A 27640-nucleotide genomic window follows, 5' to 3' on the forward strand; every position below is an offset into this window, starting at 1 on the left:
GTCCTGCACACCTCATCTAGTTTTTAGCTGATTAAGAAGTATGTAAATGTTCAGCTCAAATAACCTCTAAATATTAATAACGAGAAAGCCAATATACAACAAGAAAAACCCAATTTTTAATAGAGGACAGTGTTTTCTTTCTTTCAGCTTAAGCCCCGCCTTCTCTCTCATACGATTGGTCGAGGCGTGGGAATATTCAAATGCAGTCCTGATTGATTCGCCCGGAGCCGGTTCCAGCTGCGCACAGGACTGGTCCGGCTTCGCATTCCCGACGTCGCTCCCTCAGTCGCTCGCAGCTTTCAGTCCATCCTCCTCGCTGCAATGATACACAAGTGGCTTCGAGAAAAAACCGAGCACTTGAGATTTTTTTCATAATATTTTTTTTATTATTATTTGTAACACGGGCGTCGAAGCATGTCGAGGAAGTACAGTTGATGGAGCCGGCTTCTTCAATGGATATTTCTCCCGAGGTTTCCAGCGCTCACCGTGAAATCAGAGGCGGAGGAAGAACGTCTTCAGAGGAGGACGGGAGCCAATCAGCCGTGGCGAACCAAAGATAAACAAGCCTTATGATAAAGCAAAACTCTGTAAGACATTATCAGTTTATATTTCTTTTACACTGTCAGAGCGTTTAGTTTAGTTTTGGATTATTTGTTGTAGAAGAAGACATCTTTTTTTTTTATTTTCAGGCTAAGAATAACAGTAAAGGTGGGGAAAAGAAGGAAAGCTATAAGGATTTTTTTTTGAGGAGATATGAAAGAATTAAGTGTCCCAATCGCCTTGTAGTATTATAATAGTTCTTTTTCTGAATGAAATTGAAATTTCTACTTATAAAGTATTTTTTATGTATTGCTTCCACTTAATAAAATAATTATTGCACCCAGTTCTTCCAGATGTGCAGGTTTTAAATCCAAATATGTCATGACATTAATAGGTTTGTGCTTTTTATTGTTTTCTCTTATGCACTGTCTGGTAGCTTTCTGTGCAAATAAAATGCACAGAAAGGCGTTTTATTTGCCAGCATCTCAGTGGCAATGCTTTGAAGTATATTATCAGTCACTCAGGGCTGCCTCAGAGGGTTTCCATTTCCATTGTCTACGAGCCTGAGGTGGGATCATCGCACCTCAATGCACCCGTGGCAGCCAGGGTTGAAGGTTAGCCTCAGCAGAGGTCCTGCAGATTATTGGCCAGGTGTGAAATTTAAGCCTGTGTGCGTATGTGTGTATGCGTGTGCGCGCGCGTGTGTGTGTGTGTGTGTTTTACCCTGCCTCCTTTGCCTGATCCTTTATTACTCAGAGAGATGGAGTGTCAGAGCGCACCACCAGAGGCAGGGAAGAAAAATCCTGCAATTTTGGTGTTTTATTATCTCCCCTTCATCTTTTTTTTTTTTTTTTTCTGAGTGTCATGATGAAAAATGTTGTACTTTGTTCCATTTGTATCGGCTCTGTTCAAACGCAACTCTTATTTTATCTACAATTCAGCATCCTTACGTTAACATTTTTCTTTACTGCCGGAGCTTGAACTTGTTCTTAAATTTTCAGTGGATTTCAGCAGTCAGTGTGCAGTCAGGTATCCCCCACAGGGGTATTCCTCTGATCCCACATCACACCCAGGCAGTAATTCCAAGTCTGTGAAGAAGTAAAAAGAGGGGGGATTTGTCATTTGGCTGCCTGCTTTCGTTTGCTTCCTCGGGAGTGAAGCTAAGCTTTGATTCATTGTGAAGTTTCACCAAGTATCCCGAATCACTCAATGGAGGGAAGTGCACACTGTGAGAGTGACCTTTTTCTTGGAAGATTATCATCCAGGCCAATGCAGGGGAGGGGTGGAGGGGGGATGGTTGAGCTGATTAGGGTCTTCTATGTTTTTGCTCAATCATCTATTACCTCATTTTCAGGGGTCTGTTAAGTGTACGTTATAGCTCCTTGCAGCCACTCTTAACAGTTTGCAATGGTGAAAAATGACTGATAAGAGGAAGAAACGTGTTTGCTTCCATCTTGTGGGATAATGTCAAAGTCTGAGCATGCTGAGCAGTTTCTCGTAATCACCTTTTTATCTGCTAGGGGTTGTCATGTGTAATTACCAGCGGCCTGCCATCTTCTGAAATCTGTCTAATTGGTCCTTTCTTTAATAACAGGATGGCGGGCTGTGAGTCGGGGGGCTTACGGGTGCAGGGGTTAAAGACTGGGTCTCCCTGCTCACTGGGGAGGGGACAGAACATCTACGATCATTAATATTATTTTGCCTTCAAGCTTCTATCCCTGTAATTGCTTTAAATTAATGATTATCCTGCTGCCAAATTGCACTGGATGCATCATCATTTGTTCTGAAAGAAAAAGCAGGGCCATGACGACATCGTAATTTGGTTCGGAGATCAAAGCCACTTTTCTTCTTGATGTGCCTACTGTACGCTTGAAAGCTTATCTTTAGGTTCTCTACCACATTAAAGCTACAGCTTTGAACAAGTCCACTGACTTCCAAAAAGTACCCATAGCTTTCCACTTTTGTTGGTTTACAACCACAAACCTAATTGTATTTTATTTGGATTTTTTGGTGACGGATCAAGACAAAGCACTGTAAAAATGTGAAGAAAAAGGAAAATAATTCATTGTTTTCAAAATTTGTGTCCAGCTTTACTCAGCCCCTTAACTTCTACTAAATAAAATCTGGTGCAGCCGCATGCCTTAAGAAGTCTCCTAATTAGTAAATTAGGAGGATGTAATTTAATCTTGGTTCAGCTTGGTACAGCTGTTCCCTGAAGGTTTCAGAGGTTTGTTTGAGAAGATTAGTGAACAAACTGCATCGTGAGGACCGTGGAACACAGCAGACAGGTCAAGGAGAAAGTTGTGGAGAAGCTTAAAGTAGATTCATTTCATAAAACAATATCCTGAGACTTCAGTATCTCGTGGAGAGCTGTTCAATCCATCATCTGAAAACTGAAAGGGTATGGCACGTCTGCACAGCTGGGTAACTCTTGAGGTGATGCGGACATTCACAGCTCAGCTGAGAGAATCTGTTGACCAGACAACTTATTGCCATGCCTTTTTGGGACTCTGACATAAAGAAAACCATAAAAAGCCCAATTGCCACATAGGAAACACTCATATGGAAGAAGATGCTCTGATCTGGCTAGTTGATAGGAAAATGGATGACCTAAGCATACAGCCAGATCACGTGGTGATCGTTTTGATCAAAGCATATTCATTTGTTAGAGTGGCCCAGTCAGATACCAGACTCAAATCCAATAAAAATATCTGTGACAGGACTTGAGAACTGGTGTCCACAGAGCTTCTTCATCCAATACGACTGAGTTTGAGTGAGTCTGAGCTCATTTTCAAAGAAGAATTGGCAAAAAGTTCAGCTTCTAGATGTGCAAAGAAAACAATGAAATGTGGTTCTAATTTCCCAGAAGGGGTGAATACTAACATATATTCAAATTTGTACTTTTTTTATTTACTAAAAACTTTGCTTTAACTTCAGCTATGCACAGCTTTATGTTGATCTAGTAAATAAAACTGTAGAACAACGTCGGGGCATGAGCAGGGATTTCCTTCGCCCTACTCTGAAATATTTTTCTTCATCTTTATGATAGCAGTAGATCTTTTTTTTCAGCCTGTGGTCCAGTCCATTCATGCAGATCTTCTATCAGTTTGAGGCAAGGCCTTCAAAAAGGTTTGGCTGCATATCTCTTTGCTCTTTAACGGTGTGTCTTAGTGTGTATACTGGGCAAAGGATAAGATAAGGCCATGTTTACCCTCTAGTGCTACCTTGGTATTGGCCAGACTTTACCTCACGCAGTGTGTTTCTTCTACCTTGGCACCGGCGATGAGTGAGGGCAGATTTAAGTCAGTCCAAGGCTTTCCACTCCCCACCCGAGGGCCGCTCTCCAAGATAAGGCTCGATTTTGTGGCTTTGAATTCAAAGCCTCTCTTGTTCTCAGCCTCATTTGTGCTCAAATATTGACAACTTTGTTTTCTTATTCTGTAACAATGGTAGGGTGATTTGCTTAGAGAAAACTTTCACACTGAGATACAGTTTATAAAACCAAGCCAATGCCACAGAAATTGCTCTCTATTTGAATATAAATTATGCTTCAATGGTTTTATCCTATTTTATCATTTCGTTTAGTTTTTCCAGAATTGCCAGTCACCATCATCAAAATTCCTATAAAGTAGCTGCATTTATCTAACCATTTTTAATGTACGCGTTTCTAGATTATTGTAAGCGTCCAGAAACTTTAAATTAGCAATTTAAAGTTTTTTTTTTGGGGGGGGATCATAACTGTATCTTCAAAATGTGGGAAAACAACTGAGCACATCCCTCAGAGGGACGGAGACAGATATGTGAGGATGATTACGCTCACTGTTAGAGAACCACAGCAGACGTTTTGTGATTTTTCTACTACATACTCATACTCATTTTTACAAGAAGTGCCAATAGATGTGAATTTTTATTAGCACATAATATAATAACAGATCATTTGTTAGTATATATTGAGGAAAAAATGGCTGCAGCTCCAGAGAACATGTAATAATTCGGTGACTTTCATACAATGTCATTTAGGAACAATTTAAAAGTAGCCCAATAATATACACCACAAAGTAAATTAAGGCCTGCTAAGCTGATTCGTTTACTCATTTAGGAGGGCGATAGAGCAAGGAAACGGGGCAGCCTTGTACTTTTAAAGCAAAAGTACAACAGGTTATATTCTACTTTTGGCAGGTTTTCTGAAGTTTTAATCAGGCTTTGCTTTGTTGTGCAGAGGTAATGCAGGGGCATTGCTGTTGTCATATTATTGCTTTCGCCCATTAAATGAATGTTTTTGCACTAGCTGGATAGTTGAGAGCCTATTAAAGGTTGTCAGTAGAGTATTTGTGCTGTGATTAAGGGTGAATCATTTGCTTCGTTTCATCACAGCTGCGTCTTTGCATGAGAGAGTCTGTAATGTAAATGTGTCCGTCTCGCAGTCACTCAGCCATTAATGCTGCGTGATTTACATCTAATTGAATTTCAGGACATCTGTCAGTATATCGCCCAGAGATAAGCGACATACATTTTGCTCCTGCATTAAAAATGTAAAGGGAAGCCTCTATAATGCTGTTATACCTTCCACAGGAGCTAATCTCAATGCTAATGAGGCTCATTGTTGAGAGAGCTGCAGGCCCGGAGCATTCTTGTAGCGCGGAGCCGAGCGACCCGAGGTTGTTTGGTTATCCTGCATGTCGACCCAAGTGTTCTGTTTTTGCTTTCTCAACAAAGAGGACGAGGGGGGGAAATCTGGGTCTCTCTCATGTGCTGCTCTGATTCCAATTATATAAACTATTAGAGAATTTAACCAGGCCAGCTCTTATCAGTTAATCCAGAAGTAATAGATTCTATTAAAAATGTATGAGGGGATTGGGGATGATCTGTGCATATGCTGAGGGTTGTATTGAGACGGATCCAGCAGCTGCTGTCTAATTCTGCCTTTATTTAAGACTCTTTGTCTGGTCCCCATTACTGACAGCTTTCTGCTGCACTTACCTTTACCAAAAGCATTTAGAGTTGATCACAAGCTGTGACTTAGTAGTGACAGACTCTCTCTGTTATATTATCCATATTCAAAGAGAGACCGTCTTACTCTACCGTTCTAATTTCTCTTTATTAGGCATTTATTTATTCCTAAATCATTTTTTTTCTGTTCCCTCGTCTCTGGCTTTTGAGTGGAAAGAAGGGAAAACATTTGCATAGCACTCATGTGGTAGAATGAAAAAGAGGCTCGTCTGAAACCTTTTCATTGTCCTCTAATTATTCAGTGAGGATCCTGAGAACTGCGAACAGGAGACAAGATGGAAGAAGTCAGGGAAGGTGTGTGTGAGTCTGCCCTCTTTTATCTGTGCATTTCATGTTTGCTGAAAGGGAGGCTCTTTATGCAGTTGGCTTCTATCTTTACTCTGACCTTTGATGCTGCACAAAGTCATAAAAGTCTGACAGAAGGGCAGACAGATGCTGGTGCCTGTATAATTTAAGGCTCCTTTTGTTGCTTGGAAAGATGTTCTTTTCCTGTTGCTTCTTACAGCCAAGCAGGTGAAGCAACGCATAATCCGTTTCAGATCTAACGCAGCGTTTGGTGGTGCGGTTAATCATGCACGTTCAGCCTCTGCTATACTAAGAAATGAAGCGCACTGCCCGGACATAAATAGTGCCAGCTCCACGACTGCAAGAAGTGAGGAGATTTTTGTCGAACACATGCTTATATATCCACTTCAAAGCTGTTTTTCTGCTCATCTGTGGCAAATTTCAGAAAAGGTCCCTCCCAAATCTTCCCTCTGGCTCTTGTCTCGTCATAAGAAGCGGCCCGAAATGCCTGCAGCAGATGCCACATTCTATCTAAGATGAGAGGAGAGCTTGTAAAATAACTTTGCCTGCCTAAACATTGTTATCACAACACTGTGGGGGACAGATAGATGGACGACAAAGCACAAGGACTTTATCTCCCTGGCAGGCCCTCCCTGGACTGCATCCTGCTGCTTATCAGCTGCATGGATACAGACTACGAGAGGGAAGATTTAAACACTGTTTCTGCTTAAACTTTGTGCTTTTGTTATTGTCTCTAGAAAGATCCCTGAAGGCTCCAACCGGTGAGACGCTTTGGGGTTACCAGAGAGGAAACATTTGGCGTTGTTTGACCTAATTTGTGCGATGTGACTTGAACTACACTTGTAGATGCAAGTTAAGATGCTGCTGATAAAAATGTATCAGTTATTACATTAAGTTTCAATCTGCTTTTCTTTGAAGCTGATGTACTGGTTGAATTATTTTTTCTAGGAATACTTTATTCGTTGGGCAGAGATAGTGGAAAAATCCACCCACTGTCTTGGCGACTCTGGATTTATCCCAAACACTAAAATGTTCGGAATATCTAGTATAGATCTGTCACTGCTCAATATTGGTTTGATTCTTAATTTGTCATTTCAAAGCATTTCTGTTGCAAAGTTCAACATTAAGTCGTCTTTGGTTGTGAGGTTCCACAGGGTTCCTTTCTTGGTGTTTTTTTTTCCCTTAAAGATTATGCAATAATTTATGCTGTCACTGGCATGTTGACGATATTCAGCTGTCTGCTACTACTTCAATGTTTCACTCCTTGAGAAATTTTCAAATGCATCAAGTCAGTTTGTTGAATAATTTTCTTAAGCTGACCAAGGACAAAAATTAATTTGTTCACTAGCTAGCGTGGTTGAAAGCCGGTGTTTGTCTCATGCACACATTAGAGTCTTTTGTGAAACTTATCATCTTTAGGTTGTCTTAAAAGCAGCTGATATTTTACTGATCGATTGATCTGGATCCTGTTAAAATACCGGATGCAAAGGTCAGAGGGCCAGGACTCCAGCCTGCGACGGCCGCGTTGAGGACAGAGGCCTCTGTACATGGGTTGTGCGCTTTACCCCTGCGCCGTTGCCGCTCCCCACATTTGAATTTTCTGACACATGTAGTTCTGCAATGTTTTGTTCTTGGCCGTATTTTCCCCTGTGCTTCATTCGCTCCTTTTATGTTATCTTTCGAGACTGCTCAGTGACATCTTCTCTCTCTGTAACGTAGTGATATTCAGTTCTTTTCTGCTTTTAAAAGGTGTGTAGCAAAAGCCAGAAATTAAAAAGACAAAAAGTAATTTTTAAACCTTTAAAATACTGATGTTGTTCCCCAGTTGATCAAACACAAGTCAGAGATTCTTATTCGTGTTCTGGATTATCGTCGTCTCCCACACTGTCAGGAAGCTAAGACTCTGCTTGGTTATGCACCTTCATACAAGATCTGATCTTGTCTGGCGATGTGTCACCACCAGGACCCTGATCAGGACCTGTCATGGCTGAAAACTAAAGCTGACAGAGTCTTTGCTGCTTTTGCCTCTGTGCCTCTATGAAATCTTTGTTCTGAATGGCTGAATGGACTTAATCAAGAAGCTGCTTAGCTGAAGACTAGTATTTGATTAGTATTTGGCTTGTATTGTATGTTGTTTAAGTTAACTTGGTTGTATTTTAGCTTTATTCTTCCTTGTATTTCATTTTAACTAAATACAGTGTTCTTTACTGTGTATTATGTTGCTTTGAGGCGCCCTATGATCTTAAAATGTTATAGAAATAATATTCACCTGCCACCTCTGCAATAGGTGAAAAAAAAGTATTTGGAGTAACTTTGATGTCATCGTAGGAGAGGTTGAAATTTTTAAAGAAAATTACAGCCTAATAGAAACCATCATTACCTGCAGTCTCGATTGTTTCTGACATCTTTTCTTGCTTTAATTTGAACTTTTTCAGGTAAGTCACCACAGGCCTTGAGTTCCGACTCCCTCCTTAGTGTATTTCCTTTCATCTGCAAATGATCGGAGTGATGGAAGATATTCTTGTGCATGTCTCATTTTCTGCTTGTGAAGGGATTCCCCTGGAGATGTCCTCTCTCTCCTCCGTTTTCTTTTCAGTGTCTCCCCTGTGATAGATGTAAGGTAATGGCGGGATTGTTCTGAAATTGCTATTATTTTCCAAATGGGTTCTGATCATTCTGAGGCTTTTTAGCTCTCCTGGTGCCTGTGTGCTAAAAGGAGAGCGGTTTGAAGTCTGTTTGTCCCAGATGAATGGCTGTTGAGCAGAAAAAGAAAGAGGAAAAAGTGAGAGGATGACTGCACCTGGAAAAAGCAAATCAGTCTTTTCTTCCTTTTGAAGCAAAGGTAATCATGTTTCTGCAGCCCATCACTGAATGTTCTGTTCTGTGCTCGACTCGCTTTAGCTCCCCTCCGGGTCCTCGGGGTGGAATAAAAACAAAAAAACAGAAACCAAGTAAGAAAGGCAATCTGACAGCTGAACGCTGCGGGCTGATATTAGCCTTGTTGGACTGCTGTGTGGTAAAGAAAGAAACAGTTGTTTCCCTTTGTAGCCAGTGGATGGATTAACTTTTAATACCACACACTGCTGGATGTCTGACATTTTGCATCTGTATTTGCAGATACCTGATTTGCATGCATTAATGCGTTTCACTGTGGCCCGAGGGCGTTATATATTTTGCATTGCTGGCATTCAGATTTTGCTGACTCTTTAAGATAATCAAAGAGAACGTCACACATGATTACTACTGAAATATTAACTCAATTACAGGCTTTTTTTTCTCCACTTTTTCCCACCGAAGCCACCCAGCTGTGGAGAGAAAAAGTCTTGTTGAGACAGAGGCTTTCATTTCCTCTGACAGTGCTTAAATCAAACAGCGCAAGCAAGCTTCTGAAAGATATGCTTTCGTCTTTCTCCGCTGATCAATACGGTCATACATTTACAACAAGGAACAAGGTCTCTGTGCTGGTTATTCTTTCCACGTAGCCCGACCAGGCCTGAGGCTACAGGAGGGTTAGCAATAATCTGTATGATTACAGCTGAAAGAGCAAGACTGATAACAGGAAAGAGCCTTCAAAGCAACTTAACAGATGGAGCAGATTGAATCATTACCAAGCGATTCCACTTTTCTAACTGTTACGTCCCTGTAATTCAAAGAGTAGCTGAATTTGAATAACACAACTCAGTTCTTTTTAGTTTTATGTCTGCTTCCTGTGCAACATGGAAATATTGCCTTCTGGAAGGAAGCAATAATTTTAGACCTACTAAACTTTAATTTCGTAGCTGATGTGCTTTAAAGCGGTTGTTCCTTTCAGCAGCTTTGAGGATGTTTTGTACCTGCGTAGGCATCGCAAATATTACGATCCCAGTACATAATGTGCTTTATCCTGGGTCATAACCTCTCACTTTGTTTTTACTGAGAGTCATGAGGCCCGGACAGGAATCAGAACTGTGATTAATGTAAACTTGATTCAATAGAGGAATATTTATATAACAATATTTAATTATGTTTAATTACATTACAAATTATAGCATTTTTTTTTATTCATTTTTTTAATGGATACCAGGATAAATAAATTGATGTACATTGTCGTAAAACAATAACACTTTTTTTAGACAGATTTGTATTTTATTATCAGATATGTAACTGGGCAAATGATCCGGCTCTCGACAACAGTCACAATTACTTATGTTCCCCTTCAACAAAAACAAATAGCCAAAGCCGAGGACAGTGCATCATTTTTAAGCCTTAATGGTCCCAAGAGGATAAATCCTGATTTTAAAAATGAAAACATCCAATTTGTGATCTACCAATTATTCCATTTATGTAAATGTGTCTCGATGATTCATTTTTTATTTTTTTGCTTTAATGATTCTTTTAATGTGTTTAATACCTTGTCATCAATAAATAGCCATTATTGCTTGTTAAGCATTAAAACTAATGACTACTACCTTATTAGCTATCTTTGCTAACATAACGCTCTTTTAAGCTTTTTTTCTCGTTTGGTTTTATTAAAGTTTTAGGTTGTTTGACCTTGACCTACTGCCTATTATAATGTACTATTTGTTTATGGATGGCTCTGTTAAAATACCAACTACAGTTAAACATGACGGGCATTCGGCTCAGTTAACTGTAGCACAGAAGTGTTATAAACCCTGCATAAACCCACTTTTTTCTTCTTTTAGCAGGAAAACCCAGGCTGCTTGCAGGCCCAGTGAACTATCATGCTAGCCTGTATCCAGAGACAGCAGAACTTCTCATCGCACCATTTGGCGTGCACACCCAAAAGCTTTGATGTTTCGCCCTCGTCCTTATTGCTCCCAGTGGCACCGCTGCAGACATGCACCCGGAAAGGTTGGTCTGTTACACAGCTGGAGAGATTTTTACATGACAGTAGGAACACTAGAGGATTTGGTTTTGCAAAATCAGCTAAGTAAAAGAGTAGAACGTTATGTTGTTCTTGACTTTGTTTTTTCTTATCAAAGATGCACACGGGTTAGCTGAGAGCCCAGCTGCTGTGAATCTTCTTGAATTAAACTAACAAGCTTCTCGATAATAATGCCTGTTAATTGGGTCAGTAATCAATGTGTTCCCGCCGTGCAAAACAGGCAGGTCAAAGTGGACTCTGAAATTACAGCGTTAATCAGCTCGCCCACACAGGATCACTAATGATGCTCACATTTCGTGCTTCTCGTCGGTGTTGTTTGACCTTCATCCTGACTAATTATTCTGCTTTTGTTGAAAGGTTGGGTGGGTGTCTTTTGGCCTTGAATTTATGAGTCGATTTCCTTCGGCTAAATAATTACACTCAGATATCCCTTTTTTCTGAAAACGCATTGATAAATCTCATGATCTTTATACCACTGCACACAGTAGATTCACATACTGAGACCACTGAGAATAAATGTTTTATTTCAATTTTTCTTTGCAGAAAAGTGTAAGTCAAAGGAGCATATTATAAAAAAAAAGAAATTTTTTTTGTGTTTTGTTGTATACTTTTGGGGAAAACAAGAACCTATAGAGGCCCAGATTTGTAAGTGAAAAGAATCTTTGAATATTTCATTGTGATTCTTTTGCATAAAAGAACAGAAGGTTTGTGTGGGCAAATATGTGAAAATCTCTCTGTTTAATTAAATTTTTTTTTTTTTTTACATTTGTTGCATATTGAGAAGATGGTATTAACTGTGATTGACCTACATTTGATGAGTATTTTCTTTCTTTTCCTTCATCACAAATATCCCAGTAAGCTAACATCTCAGACACTAAAAATAAGCCAGCTGTAGGTACTGTGTGAAAATCAGCCCAAATTGGTTTTGGCATCTATGGCTCTTGAAGTTGAATATTCTTTATCAAATATTGCACATATAAATATTGCAATGTTGATTTCGATTTTCAGCTGACCCCCAGTATTCGTGAGGCTCAGGGACCTCATCTGCCCACAAATATTTAACATCTGCCAATACTTGAGATTTCCTCTAAAAACGCTTCTAACTGCCTATTATAATAGTTCACACCTATTAAACCTCAATATGCATTAGTGCACTACCACAAAAGCTAATATTTACAGTCTTACTTACTTCCGCTCTTGATGGTAGAGCTAATCAGCTGCATTTTTCCCCCAAATATATTAGATATGTGATACAAAAACATCCATGAATAGGGAGATTTTCTGTGGCTACGCTGCAGTGACGTTCGAAAGAAAAACCTGTCATTGGGTGAATCCGCAAATACCGACTGTAACTAGAGGGGAGTTCACTGTATTGCATAAAGTTGGTCAGCCGCTCATAAGATTAAGAATTCTTAATATTTTAATGGGAACAGTTTGAGGATAACTACTTCCTGTTCCAGCATGACGTCACATCAATGCACAAAGCAAGATCCATTAAGACAGGGGTCCCCAAACTTTTTCCTGCGAGGGCCACATAACTGTTCCCTTTTCTGGTCGGGGGCCGGTCTTAGTTTTTCGAGAAAGAAACCTTAGAAAACCTTTGTTGACAGGGGGAGGGGGGAGTGAAACTGTGGACCGGGGGGCTGGATTACTGCCGACGACATATTCGCGTTTGTAGATAGATTTTTACCCAGAATGCAAATGGAAAAAAACCGTGAGCGAAACGGTGACTGGTACTGACTAGTATGTATTCCATTGAGGGAAACTAAATTTCATATCTGCTCAAGAGCCCCCCTGGTGGTTGAAAAAAAAAACACTGAATGCTCTCTGGTATTGTTCAGGGGGCCGGACCAAATGAGGAGTTGGGCCGGATCCGGCCCGCGGGCCGTAGCTTGGGGACCCCTGCATTAAAACATGGTTGAGCAAATTTGATGTGGGAGAAGTTGACTGTTCTGACCCGAACCCCCCAAAAAACACCTTTTGGATAAATAAGAGCAGAGACTGCGAAGTTTGCCTTGGTCTGATATTACTGAACATAGTCTAATAAAAGAATAAACAAATCAAATAAATGTAAGACGAAAGCAAACAAAACAAAAGAAGAACGGTAGTAAAGTATATTTACATGTTCAAAGGAGTGGGTAGAAATATGAACTTATTTTTACACCCACCCCTCTTCATCCATTAAATTGCTATTCATGTTAACAGTATTTCTTATCATTTCCTACGTCCACATCGATGCGTCCCACATCTGACCTCACAAAGGTGATTCTAATTCTCTGCAGAGTTTATAGGTTATATCTCCAAAAGGTGGGATGGTATCAGCCGTCTGGATCAAGAATGGGATGTCACATGTGTGCGCAAGGCAGATGAGCAAATACGTTCGGTCATAATGTGCATAAGAAATCAACAAATGGCATTTAGACGATGCCTCGTTCGATTATGTGTCTCTGAATATGTCCTGCTTTACTAACAAAACATTTGCAACAAGAATGAAAGAAATGAAACCAGATAAGACTTCTTTACCATTTCTGCTCTTTCAAGTAACTTGCTGTCCTCTGGCACTGAAAAACAAACTGAACTGAATTAGAGCTAAAGGAGGCACATCCTTTGTTTTTTTTATTTTGTTTTTGTTTTTTTCAGATTTAATGGTTCTGTAATTAGACCGCTACACCCAACACCTGCACCTTCTCGCAGGTGTTTTCACTTACACTGGATTATTGGACATCCTGTTAGTTTCACTTGGACTGGCACCATGCCATGGGAAGTTGCTGAGGTCACGAAACCTTTTGTATTTTGTCGTTTAAAGCTTCCGTTATGTGGCATATAACAGGAATGATCAGCCTGAGCTTTAAACAGCTAAAAACGATTCAAGTACCACTCTGGTGGCTTGACAGACTGCGTAGTTAATTAAGGCTCCCCTATGTAGTTGTTGCTTAACTGTGTGTATCCAGCTATGTGCAAATTTGAATGCTCCATCTACTCATCTCTCATTTCCTTAGGCAAAATACCTCTTTGTTATTAAATATTAATTTGGAGTCAGTGGAGCACTTGTCTGCTAATTGTTGTAACAGAAGGGCCTGGTTTGCCTCGGGCGGATCCGAGGATGCATTTCTCATCCTGTTTACCTGCAGGGCCTCCACTCCCCCTCGTCTCCCAGCCCATCCTTAGTCCTCTGCACTGCGCCCTCCAGCTCAAGCCTGACATTTCAAGCACAGCCGTGGGGAATAGGCTCCTGATGGGAGCTCAGTCTGTGTGGTCCACGCTTTTTCATTAAGCGAGTCGTTGCTGGAGCGAGTTAAAAAGGGACAGCCTCTAGCCACTGCTGCGCTTTTCAAAGCCATTTCCACTTTTAGCTATCAATAAATTGAAGGAACACTAGAGCTCTCACAGCTACGGGAGACCCCATGTGAGCAATTTCCGAGAAAGTGTTACGAAGATGAGAGCAAATGAGAGCTCCACTCTTCTCCGGTATCTCTGTGTGAACTGCGAGTGCTTTTTTTTTTTTTTTTTTTCCCACGCTGCTGGCCTGGGCTCGGTGCTGGCTTAGAGAGGGGAAGGTTTGCCCAAGCTGGGGCCAAAGTGGCGTGGAAACAAATGAGGAATGACACTGGCGCAAAGAGGTCCTCGCCAGAACCTCCTCGAGCGCACGTATCTGAGCGTTGAACCCTGAGGTCACTCGGTTCTGAGAGCACCGTTCGTGTCGAGGCTACTGACACAGAAACAGGGAGCCATGTGAAAATGGGGTGAATGAGTGTCTGTGTTTTTGCTCTGGTTTGTTTACCACGGAAGGTCATAAATAGAGAGGCTAGTGTGAGGGGAGCTCATGTTGGGGTCCACATGTCTGTGTCTTGCCCTGCAGAGGGAAATGCAGATAATTAGCAGTCAGATCTGATGCGCAGTTTGGCAGGGCGAACAGTTGAAACCGACTCAAGTCTCTGCAGCTAATGCTGTGACGAGCCAGAGTTACAGTGCAACAAATCTGGTTATTGACATACAGCGTACAAAGAGGAACATAACAGCTTTTTTTTTTCTTTTTTTCTCTGAACTTGTCCTCTCTGTCTCAAATCAGGCTAAACTTTTCCTGAAAGTGAATTTATGATAATGGCATACGATTGATGTTTCATTTGATTTATCTCAAAAGGTGATTCTTTGGGAAATGATGACACACATAAGTCGAGTGCATAAACATCAAGTCCACAAACCTGCTAGAAAACCTTCTAATTGCATGGGAGCTCTTCCTATTAAAACCTGTTTTTCTCAACTTCAAAACACAAAATAAAACCAAGGCTGTACAGATAACAAATTCAGACTTCTAACTGAACGCATCTTAATGTTTTTAGAATGAATTACTTCAGATTATTTAGAAATAGAGTTAAAACCCTTTCCAGCTGCAACCAAAAGGTCATTGATAGCAACTTTTCTTCTTTTCTTTTTTGCTTGGAATGACATTAACACACATGTATGGTACAGAGCAGAAAGTATTAACAATATAATTCTCTAAATAAAATAAAGAGCAGAATTTCTTTTTCCCATTGGTGTCTATGTCTTATTTTTTAAAGAAGGATATTGGCAGCTGCTCAGTTTAGCTGTTTACTCTGGCTAAGTGGCAGAAAGTCTATCGCAGAGGCTAGTTTCAAACAGATGAAGGCAGGACCAATTAATTACATGGGTTTTAATTACTGGGCTTATTGGGCCAACTGGATGCATAGAAGGAGTTGTCATAGCAACAGAGAAATAGGTTTGAAAGACATTGTACATGCTCTGCGCTCAGTCCCCCGTTATTAATATAGGCGAGAGTATTTTTATTATCGGTATTATTGGTGTAGTAAACAAGTATTTACGCCTGCTGAGAAGTGCTGTTCTGTAATTAACCGCCTGTTTTCAGAGCTGCGTTCCTGCTGAGGTTCTGACACCAGTAAACAAGTGATCTCACCCAAGTGTTCAAGATAAGTCCTTAGTCGAAGATAAAAGACCTTCTAATCCTGGCAGTTCTGCCGTCGGGTATGGTTATATTCTAGTTTTATCTCATGTGGGAATCATATCTAGGAGTCGCTGTAATTGTTTCCTCATGTTCCCTCGGCATGAGACGGCTGGAAGCTGTGGGTTTGGAAACCCAATGAGCTTGTCCAACTCCTGTTTCAGTCCCTGGGTTGTTTTGCCCATAAATTAGTGATTAACTCAAACTGCTCCTAAACAATGAGGTCTCTGCTCTAATCTTGCAGGAAGGGGGGCGGGGGTCGTTCGGAAGGGGGTAAAGCTTCGAGTGTGACCACGGGAAAAAGATTATCCAGTTTAAAGAGGAACTGAATGAAGGAGGCATATGCTACTGCACAAATAAAAATGTTGCAGTGTTCAATCATATTCTTAAACTAACTTTTGAATCTCCTAATGAAGACTGCAAAATCACCGCCACTCTAAACCTTTTTTCTTTTTCCTTCCCTTGCTTAAATAGAAAAGAGAAATCAGAATGAGGTGGATCATTTCTGCTTTAATAGCTTAATGCGTGTGCTGCAATTAAACTAGCAATTTAAGTCCAGGTCCATTAAATTTATCAGAATTCATGCTGCATATCACATCAGTGCCGCTGTGCTCGTTTTTAAGGACAATAAAAAATACAACCAAGGTTTTCAGCCCCATGTGGCTGATTTCAATCAGCCCTGAGGGAAATGCTAAAAGGTCAAAAAATGTTAAAGCGTTGCATGATGGCTTTGGCTGAGGCCGCTCGCAAAAAGAGGCTGCTGTTATTTTCTGGGCTCGCTCCGCTCTCCGTCAGTGCTGAGCGGAGATACAGCGTGCAGGCTGCAGGTTCAGGGTGATTAAGTGCTTAAGGTCAGGCTGCTAATTATCTTCCTGCCATTCCTCACCTCACAACACACAGCTGCCATTTCCCCCCGTCGTCATGTGAACGGCCTTATATTTGTTTTCACTTCTTATCTTTATTTCACAGCTCTAAATTTTGTTGTATAAATGCAGCCCGTCTCAAAGCCTGTTTAAAACCTGTCTTAAAGGAGCTTAGAGCTGACATTTCGCTATAATTATGTGAGAAAGTTTAGGATGCTATTTGAAAAATATTAGTGTCATTAGTAAATACCAATAGCCAAGCAAAAAAAAAAAGTGCCTGATTGCTGTTTGGTGATACCCTGTAGTAGGCTAAACAGTCTGAAACGCATCATCTCCTGATCTACACCAACTAAACCGTGGTTGGGTAAGAAACAAAGTTGCTGACATCTACTTGTCCGGAAAAGGTTAAGCAACCTCTGAGACTCCAGCAAACGACACTGACAGTCATTATACCCAAAAGCGGAAAAATCATAGAGGAGTGGAGATCTTTCCCAGGAAGGGCCTGACCTATCAAAATTACTCCCAGGAATACATCAACGGCTCATTCAGTTAGTAACAGAAGAACGCAGAGAAAAATCTAAAGCACCGAAAGCCTTCAGTGGCATCAGTTTAGGTCACTGTTTGTTAGCAGTAGCCTCTTTCAGATCATATTTCTGCAATAAACGCACAACCGACGCCTCCCAAGCAAGGATCTTTTTAATCTGTCACATTCAAAATCTAGCTAGATGACGGGCTGTGTGTGTCTTTCAAAGCAGGTAACTGAGACGGGGCTTACAGACTTGCAGCATTCGCCTGAGGTGTGTTTGGGGGACTCTCATCTTCATGTGGCTGAGCTGTGTGTTGCGGCCCTCATGCAGGCCGTCTAAAATGCATGCGGTGCCTTACATGCGAGAACGTTGTTGTGCATCATCAACATGATGTCTGCAGGAGATTCTGCTGATCATGTTTCTTAGATTAGATGGAAACTGGTGGATCATCTGTTTTCTCTGCTCTCTCTGCAACCCACGGACGGCGCAGCAGCTGCTGCTGTCTTTGCTTTGTATTGTATCACTTCATCACACGCGTTTCACTGTCCTGTTGTACACCAGTTACAGTTCAGAGTGGTTAATGCTTTGTGACTACCTTCGGTGATGATTTAGGGCATAATATTGAACAAGCAGCTCTTGCTCACAAGCCCTCCAATGTGGCTAAATTGATGCAGTTCTGAAAAGAAGGGGGTCAATATGCCTCCGCTGCGATGTCAGAGACTTTATTGGCAGGGATTTTAACTGCGTGACAGTAAGATTCCTACCAACAGTGGCATCTCAAATTTAGCTTGACTATCCCTAACATCTATCAGGGTTTTCTCAGTGTTAAACAGGAAAAAATAAAATCTCACATTGTGCTATTAATTCTTTAGTTAAAAACCCTAAAGAAATACTGATTTTAGTGTCGCTCAGCAACATTTGTGTTTTTCCGTACGGTGTGACCTTCCACTGTTAGTGTTTTTCCACCGAAGCAGTTCCAGTGCTTAACAAGGGCTGCTGCTGTGTCCAGTTTTAACTGGTTTAATAAAAACACAGTTAAGAACCTGAAGCAGCTTGGTGCCAAGTGATTACATCACTTGGGCATGGTTTTTGATGTATTTTTTTTAATGTATTTTAAATTTCTTTACTGGCTCACAGCTTATGGACAAAGTTCATCCATACAAACCACTAGGCGCATAGATTCAGTTCAAGTCTATACGTATGGCTTATTTTAGCAACAAGGCAGTTCAAAGTGCTTTACATGATAAAACACGATACAGTAACCAACTACTGAACAAGTAACAAGTTATTACTTTTTGTCAAATGCCATCATTAAAATAATCAAGAACAATCATTATAAAATATACATCAGATATATTCGACTAAAGACTGAAGATAAACTCATGGGTGAGTTTATCTAGGTCCCCCAGGGACTTTAGTCATTTAATGCTAGAAATGTTCTTCAGGTGACAGAAGGCTGACTTTGTAACTGACTTTCTGTGTCTATCAAGGTTCACGTCTGAGTTCATCACTACACATAGATTTTGGGCCTGATCATTAATTTCTAGCTGTAATAAATGACGCTACGTGCTGACTTTTTCAACTAAATAAAGTTATAGTACATCAACGTTTGCATTTATCAATTTCTTACTTGCTTTTTCGAAAATGTTAATACTGATTCGTTTTCTCCTCAATTAGGCAGACTTACTTGGGGGCTTTTTGTCTCTTTCTGGTTCTGGCTTATGCCTGATTTTTACAATTTGATCTACGATTTTCAATAAACCCTCCTTTCGTGTCTGTTGAGACAAGATCTTGCTCTTGGCCCAGAAAGCCCTATTGCCAAAATAGAATCAGTTCACCACAGTAAAACTTGTGGCGACTGAAATAACTGGTGCTAAATCAGCAGGTGTTGGACTCTGGCTTACCACTTGAACCAATGTTGTGAGAATTGAGTCATAAATGGTTAAACAATGCAGTTGCTGCTTGTATTATTTCTTCTGCTAGCTGGCTTTTTAGTTTGGCTGAGAAGTATTTGCCACTGTCTTGTAGGTCAGACAAGGTAAGTGTTTGGTAATCAGTGGGCTGGAAAACTTTTGAGAATGAAACTAAAGATAGGTTTTTCCAAAGCTAGTCTGCAAACTGCTTGTTTTGACCCTTATCTGTTAATGAGCCTTTGGTCACCAAAACACTCTTGTGGTCCAACGGCAGGTGATCCGTGTATATGCTGAGTCTGCTGACATTTTATTGTCTGTAAAGACAATAAAACACTTGCTACGCGGAATAAATCACTTGGCTAATACCCTCAGGTGCAGAAATAAAACATCTCCGCAGTTGAAAGGTTGCACATTTTACAGTTATATCAGTTTGGTACATCTTTCCTATCTTTTGTGAGAATAAAAATAGCTCCACAATATCAGTCAGTGCATTAAAGGCGTCAGGGTTCGCCAGGAAATTGTCCCCCACGCCATGACAACGCAACCAACAGCCTGAGGCACTGATTCAACACAAGAGGCATCCATGCTTTCATGACGTTCACTTTGACTTTTGTCTCAACATCTGAATGCTGCTGAATTTGAGACTCATCGGACCGACCTGGTGGATGTGTAGCCTTGGTTTCCTGTGTGTAGCTGACAGCAGTGACACTTGTTGTCTTCTGCTTCGACGATTGAAAATATAAATATAATCTAGTTCCCTTGCCTTTCTGTAATCTCCAGCCAGTCTGTCCATTTTCCTCAGACATCAACAAGGATTTTACGTCGACACATCTGCCGTTCACTTGATATTTTCTATTTTTTTGGACTGTGCTCCATCAACAGGTTCTGTAATACTCTGCCAGTCTGTCAGGAACCAACAACTGTGTCACATTCAAAATTACATAAATCGCATTTTTTATTCCCAAGTTCTGATGGCTGGTTTGAACTCCAGCAAATCAGCACTCAATGCCTAATGGCACTGAGTTCCTGTCATGTTATTATTAGTAGTTTGTGTTATGAAATAGCTGAACAGGTGTACCTCATAAAGTGTAGGTGTATTCCATGTGCAATCTATTAAAAGCTTACTTGTCAATTTATATTTGTTCACTTTTATGTGACTTGTTCCATCCAAAGGCACTGTGCTTTATGACCAGGTCTGATCTACATCATAGTGAAGTTAAAGCCCTGGGAGTGCGGCTGTGATGTGGTCAAGATGGAGAGAGGAGACTTTTCACAAGTGATGTTGTCCTCACAGTGTAAATTGGGAATATAAAGAACCAGTAGCTAAATTGTGTCTGCTACTTCTGTCTTTTGAAGTTGTGTTCCCATAAACTTGCATACGTTTTGTATTTTTGTAGTATTTGTATTGCTTTTTGTGCTAAAGTCACAAAGTAAGGTTTTGTTGTTCAGATCTGCTGTTTTATCTTGTAGTTTTGAACTACCTTAACACCTGCAAAGTGCAATAATTTGCATCAGACATAAAAACTAATAGCTTGCAGCTATAGATATATTTCTCCTAACCTGTTTTTCCACATCGTCTTCCTAAACTAATCCCCAAACGCCACAAACACAAACTCCGTCTGCGGAGTGTGGTGCATACTTCACAGCCTGACTGTGGATTCCGCACATTACCTCTTCGGACCTTTTCAGGGAACCGTCCGTGGAGGTTATTCTTTGTCCACTTGTCGGTCCAGTTTCACCGATCTCTATGAGGCATCATGTCGAGCATTTGGTTGAGACAGCAGCCTCTTGGCAGGAGGCTTTTGTCTAGTTGTCTGCTTCAGGGTGAAACACGAGTTATCACAGTGCCAGATTGTCATTACTGAGCATTGAACTTGGCGGAAAAAAAAAAAAAACCCTTCTGAAATGGGCAAATGAGGAGAAATAAAGACTTCAAGACATGATTTTATTACACCGAGACCATATTAACATCCTCTTTTTACCTCACCGTGTTGCTGCTGTTCGCTGCTATTTAACACCAGCAATTGCAATGAATCTCCTCTAGATTGAAACCTTTAACCTCCGGCTGTAGTTTAGAGTAATTTAATACGGATCATGCTGATCTCATATGAAACCTCACACTAAGCAGAGGTTGGGTTTCTGTCAGTGAAAAAACCCCTAAACGGATCCCTTTTCCCATGCATATGTCACACAGCGGTGTTGCTCAGATGAGGAATGTGAATTCAGAGTGCCTGTTTGCTAATGAGGTTTCCACCGTGCCACATTAAGGCAGCCGCAGTGGGAAGTGCAGCTGTGTTGTGTCTCCTCAGCTCTGACAGGGCTGTAATCTGTGGGACTAACAATATCAGACATCCTGTGAAGACGTGTTAGCATTCGGAGCGTTTGAAGTGCGGTCGTACCACGCAGGGCTCAGCACTTAACATTTTACACAACTAGAAACAAAAAAAAAAAAAACAAAAAAAAAAAACTGCCAGGTTTTGATTTGTTCTGCTAAATTATCAATTGCTGGTAGCTGCGTACTACCCATCGAGGAGGAATGATATTAATCCTGGTGTGTGGTGATGCAAGGAGTTATTACGCTTTTAAATGTGCCATTTCTTTTAGTAATCTAAGCTCCTTTTAGGTGGTTATGATCCTCTTCCTCTTATCTTTTTTACGGTCATGAATAAAACATTTTTAGCCAAAAGCTGTAAGTTATTATTACAGCTGGCATTTTGCGTTACCTCTTCCTTCACATGCAGGATTATGGGAAACCGGAGCGGAGCGAGCTCACATCTTGATGTTGTGTACAGTACAAACACCCCTTCAACATCCCAGATGTCATTGTTTTCTATAGCAGCACTACGCTGAAACATAATAAAGCCTGTTTTTGCTTTGTTGTATTTCTCTGCAGAATTCACTCACACTCCTGGCACCATGGTGCTCGCTCCTTCTGCTCCGCCGGGAGACCGTCGGGTGGATTGAACACTCTGCCTTACCTCTTTTTTTTTTTCCCCTTCTTTTTTTTCTTTTCCCCCTGCATTTTAAACACCCAATTTATTCCTTTCATGAGGTGGATCTTGTAGATTGAGTCATTTTCACAGTCGGGAGGCTCACTGTGGGCCTGAGATGAAATGAACTCCCAAATCAATTTCAAATGGGAACAGTGAGCAAGCACCACCCCTGCATAGCTGGAATTGGTTTTGTTATTGAAAATGAAATGAAGTGTTTGGTTTCTTTTTTTTTTCCTCTCTCTCTCTCTTTATTGCAGATTACAGCTTTGTTCTCTTTGCATGCTATGATTTCCACTGGCTCACTGTGTGATCTAGGTTAATTTCAGAGACTTTTCTGTACCCTGTCAGAAATTCCATAAAAGCGTCAATCTGAAAGGCGGCAGTAATTTCCTCGCGGTGATTTATTGTTTTTAAAATAAAGCGCTTTTGCCACCTTTTCTTTGTCAACACAAGTTAAGCAGCGCCGCATAATAAGCTCAAATAATAGTGTTTGAAATGTGCAGAAAAAAAGAGGACAGGACAAAGTAAAATTGGTTTTCATCAGCGACGTTCTTGACAATTGCTTTTTTTTCTTTTAGTTTGCAGCAGCCTATCAACTATTAGAACTTAAATCTTTTACAGTAATTTCTGTGCCAGCTCCTGATTATGAGACGAAATGTGCAAATATTTTTGAATAAATTCAAGACATGAATTGAAGTCACTTTATCCCTATCAGGGATTTCTATGATCGTTTCTTTTTAGTAGGCTGTATTGTTTTCTCTCTAAAATATCTTTAATTTAATAAATGTTTGCAAAGTTTCAGAATTTAACTCCTCCATAAAATGAGTTATTTTTCTTTACAGAACACGTTTGGTCTGAACAAGCTGAAACACTAAATTATTTTTTTCTTTAACTTAAAAATGCAGTATGTAACATTAAAATTTTTTTTATATATATATTTGTTGTACCTGTCACTCTTTTTTAACAGTATAAAGACAGATAATCTGTGAAAAAATAAAAAAAGTCAAACAGTCAAGTTTCTCCACCTCTTCCCAGTGCTCCTATTGACATCTGCAGAAACGCAGAGGAATATTTCAGTGCTGTCAATCATGCCTGTATATGTGCTGTTCAGTGTGCAATTAGCAGAGAATCAACTTACCTTTACAGAAAAACTGTTTGTAGTGATTAATGGCCATGCTACCAACCTCAGCATCCTGTTTTGAAGAACTAGCTGTAATCTATCTGAGAGCAAAGGGGAAGGTATGAGCAGCATGTACACAAGCTAATTAACAGCGCGAGACCACAAATAGAACCACAGGGAGGAAGCAGAGGAACACAATTTGTTTTCACAGATTGTCTGTAAAAAAACATATTTTTTATAAAGGTTACTGCAGTTTTTACATTTTAGAATGACATCATTCATCTGAGTACACATTGATGATTAAAAAAATGAGGACTTTTCTTAAATATCTTAGTTTGAACAATGATAAGCATTTCTATTTGCTGCATTTTAAGCATTTCTTGAACATAACTCTACAATAAACAGGAAGTAATGTAAATTTGGAGACCCAGATTTTGGAGACAACTGCCACATAGCAACAACTGCAGTAATAAACAGTTTTTTTGTTGTTGTTGTTTTTTTGCACTTCTGATAGTTTGAATCTTATTAAATCCTTCCCACACATTAATACATGGAACCTCTGTTGGTGAATGTGTTCCTTCTTGTATTTCAATTCCTAAATTGCAGAGGCTTTTCAATTAGCTGGTATTAGTAGCAGCAATAAGCCTCAGTTCTTTTAACCCTTCTGTTCTTTTAACTGCAGCTCTAATAGATGTTTGTTCTCAGATTCAACTTCCAACTTCAGAGGTAAATGAAACACACTAGCAATAGCTGCCAGTGCTTGTTCTTGGTTCATTTATTGGATGTGGTTTTGAGCCATTCTCCATCGCACCTCCCATCTGAGGAGTATCTGTTTGAAGCAGAGATCAGTGTGCGTAAATTGCTGGGTCTAAAATGATCCTGTTGGCTGTTTGTGCTTATTGGCTCAACATTGCAGCTTATTTGCTTCATATTTACCTTTTTATTAGTAAATACTAAGGTTTCATCTGAAAGCAGCACAAGTACCGCCAGCTGTACTTGTACCACAGATTGAGAATAATGAGTTAAATCCTTCACTTTTACAAGGACATTGAGCACTTTAACCATAGCAGTGCTTTCTCTTAGTCTCTTAGTGAGTTATTTAAAAAAAAAAAAGTGGATTAGAAAATCTATTATCCTCCTGTTTTTTTTTTAAGATTTTTTACATCTTTTGCCAAACTAATTATTGGGGATATACCAAGTCTAAATTAATATCATTAAGTTCAGTTTAAAGCATGCCAAAGGCGCTTCAGTTAGTAGCTGCGCTTTATATATGCAATTATCCCCTATGGCAGATTTGAGACTGCAGAATAATGAAAAAGTGACAGAATAAGTCTCCTCTGGGCTGCCTGGCTTCTAATCACCTCTTCCTGTCTGCCTGTTTTGCAGCAGAGACCGGGTCCATGATTTCTCGGTACCCATCTCCTGCAGAGTTGGACGCTTTTGCCCAGAAGACCGCCAACAACCCGCTCTCCATCAAAATCTTTCCATCCGATGTACGGGTGCCACAGCACAAGCAGCTCAACAAAACTGTGAATGGCTTGGACACCACCGGTCAGCGCTACAGCCCCTACCACCACCCACACTCAGGAGGCTACCAGGGCTTGCTGGCAATCGTCAAAGCCTCCATGGTGAAGGGCGTTCTGAAAGGCTCTGAGGGCAAGAGGACTAAACACATGAACTCTCAGACTTCTGTGGCACCGTACAATAACCCTCTGAATGATAGCTGCACAGTCAGACACAGGCATGAAGCCTATAACGCAGGTTCATATAAGCCCCCTGATGTACCCATTGAAGCACTTTGTTCTGCTGCAGGAATGGCCTCCAGAGATCAGAGCCTGGCCTCCCAGTCGGAGCTGGCAGAGGTTCAAAGCCTGATGAGGCGGATGAGCAGAGTTCCCCACAGCCAGGCCCAGCAGCTGGGGGGAGAGGCTCGGGCCAGCCCCTCGCTGCAGGCTGTGGCGGCAGTGGCACATCCGGAATCAGACTTTGTCTTTGGAGTACCGCCCCAGAGTAGTCGAGCCTTCGCAGGAGCAGTGCTGCCAACGCAGAGTTCAGACACAGCCAAAACCGGATACCTAGAGAGGGGCGACTACGCCGTGTGGCAGCACAAAGCCCCAATGCAGCCCTATCAGCAGGAGGCGGTGAGGATGTACGGCGTGAGTAACGGCACTCAGAGCTGCAGAGCAGCGGAGGCCGGGGTGGGCTCTCCCGAAAGCTGCCACCCTCTGCCCTGCTCCTCCCAGCTGCCTTACGGGCAGCGCCTCGGGAGCGTGGGAGCCGCCGTGCAGAAAGAGCGGACAGCGGGACAGTACTTCGCTCCTCTCTGGGACAACCCGGGCACCGACGGGTATTCCTCTCAGGTGTTGGGAACAAATACGTGCGCATCCAGGCCTAGACATGTAGGGATCGCCCATCCTCATCTCCAAGCAAGCTGCCATCAGCCAAACCAAGCCCAGCTACATCCACATCATCCTAATCAGCACCACCCTCATCTTCACCACCACCAAACCCAGGCCTACAGCACGGAGCAGAACCTCTCCTGCGGGCTGCCCAGCTTCAGCCTGTGCCACGCCGCGGTACTCAGCAGCAGCCTGCAGTCTCTGGAGTGCCTCATCAGTGAGATTCAGCCTCCCTGCATCAAAGAGTGCATGCTGGGCCGTGGGTACGAAGCCATGGGGGGATGCTTCCGCTGCTGGAACACCAGCAGCAGCACATCCAGCTCCCCGTCTACAGATGAGGCGCCGCTCTGGGACACGCGAGTTTCGAACGTTCGTGAAATACACATGCCTTTTTAGTTTGTGCATGTATTTGTAGAAGGCTGTGCATTAAACACTTTGGAAAACGGGAGTAAATAATAATCAGGAGTCACGATGCAGGTTTACGCTACAGATCCTTTTATTTTTGACTACTGTCGATTTAAAACACTGAAGCTGAGCACTTGATCGCATTTGGATTTTGTCCGTTTATCGTACATTTTGTATTTGCAGTCGTCGACCTTTTACAAAACGGAAGTGGATCAAAAATAATCAGGGGTATCAATCAAAAAGGATGTAATCGCAGGATCTCTTAAAAAGTTTAGTAATACAGTTGTGTATTTTTACCTCTCTTGTTAGAGTTGGATCACCGGTAAACTTTTTGTCTGTCCTGACTTTAAGCCAAGTCTAGTCATAACAAAGTATTCTCTATCAACATGAAGCAACTCCTAAAGCTTATATGAGAAGATATTGCTCACGAACACAGAGTTTTGTTATTTGACGTTTAAAATAAATTGTTTCACTTCTCAGCTCAGTTGATCTTGACTGTCAGATGAACACTGTTGCATTCAGGCCAAGCGAGATGCACCCTTCGGGGATATTTTTTTTGAGCATTCTTAAAGGTAAATCTGTCGAGTGAACTTTTTCCTCCCCTCCTCCAACTCTTGAAGATTGTGTGACTGTTTCTCATAATGAATAGCTGTTTTTGAGAGTAGGCTGCCTGACTCATTTACTGTCTTGTTCTTTGCAGGGCTATATTATCTCTAATGGTTTGCAATGTATGAGTGAGCAGCACTTGATATGTCTGCAATGGTTCTCCGAGACTATTTATTTCTGTCAACTTGGTGGGTTACGTGGCAAACTGTCTTTATAATTATAAAGTGCAATTATTATATATGGACACATGAGTTATCTCCATAAATTATGTTGATGAAATAACTTTTTGAAATGTATGACCCTAATCAAACACTTTTTTTGTCTCTTCTTAATAAGGATTGTCAAGTAAATAAATTTTTTAAAAACCCAACAAGTATTATGTTGTGACATTTATTCATACTCTACATTAAATGATAGTTTGTTTAGTTTCTTACAGAAGGATTTAGAGCTTTACTCCTGAGTTTAGTGTACTGCATTGCTTATTTTGTAAATACTTTTTAGTGATGCAAGTTCTTAACATTTAAAGGAGCTACACTTTTATAAATGAGCCATTCTCCATCAGAGAAAAGCTATTCGTAAAGTTGTGTTAAATTTCCGTCCATTCGTGAATATCAAGTAATTATCCTGCAGGACTGACTGTTGCTTCTAGTGATGGTTCGATAAGCTTTTTTTTCCCCAACAATTTATTCCATCATTCTACATGAAACATGAATAATAATTTGACTTTCAAAAATACTGTTTACAATAATAATAAAGACCTTTAACGTCTCTTTCAAATTACCAGAATTAAATGTGACTGGATGTACACCCTCTTACTTCGTCTGTCTTCCTAAATAGCACGCTGCAACACTGATGCAGCTTAGATCATCATGGAAACGAAACGTGAAGACACTTTAAGTAGCCTCCTAAAAAGCTAATTATACAGTCTGCATGAATGGGGGCATTAGCAGCAAAAACTTCAACGCCAACAGATGACCTCATTTTAGAGAAATATGTTTAGTTTAAAGTCAGCAACTGTCGCTGGAGCATTATTCAATGAACTGCAGTGCCTATTTTGTTGTATCACAGCTTCGCTGGGAAGTTTTTTTTTTTCCA

At 40.9% G+C, this 27640-nt stretch overlaps 1 pseudogene across 1 annotated transcript; it reads left to right on the forward strand.

Annotated features, from left to right (window-relative positions):
* Positions 1–225: 225 nt before the first annotated feature.
* LOC106904905 (protein FAM222A-like) lies at positions 226–26918 on the forward strand (annotated as a pseudogene). Its single transcript, XR_015764875.1, has 3 exons — positions 226–587; positions 10539–10707; positions 24522–26918. The product of XR_015764875.1 is annotated as a protein FAM222A-like (transcript).
* Positions 26919–27640: the final 722 nt, after the last annotated feature.

Source organism: Poecilia mexicana, unplaced genomic scaffold (genome assembly GCF_051168715.1).
Source record: "Poecilia mexicana isolate PSO_F unplaced genomic scaffold, ASM5116871v1 scaffold_12, whole genome shotgun sequence".
NCBI classification, from domain to species: Eukaryota; Metazoa; Chordata; class Actinopteri; order Cyprinodontiformes; family Poeciliidae; genus Poecilia; species Poecilia mexicana.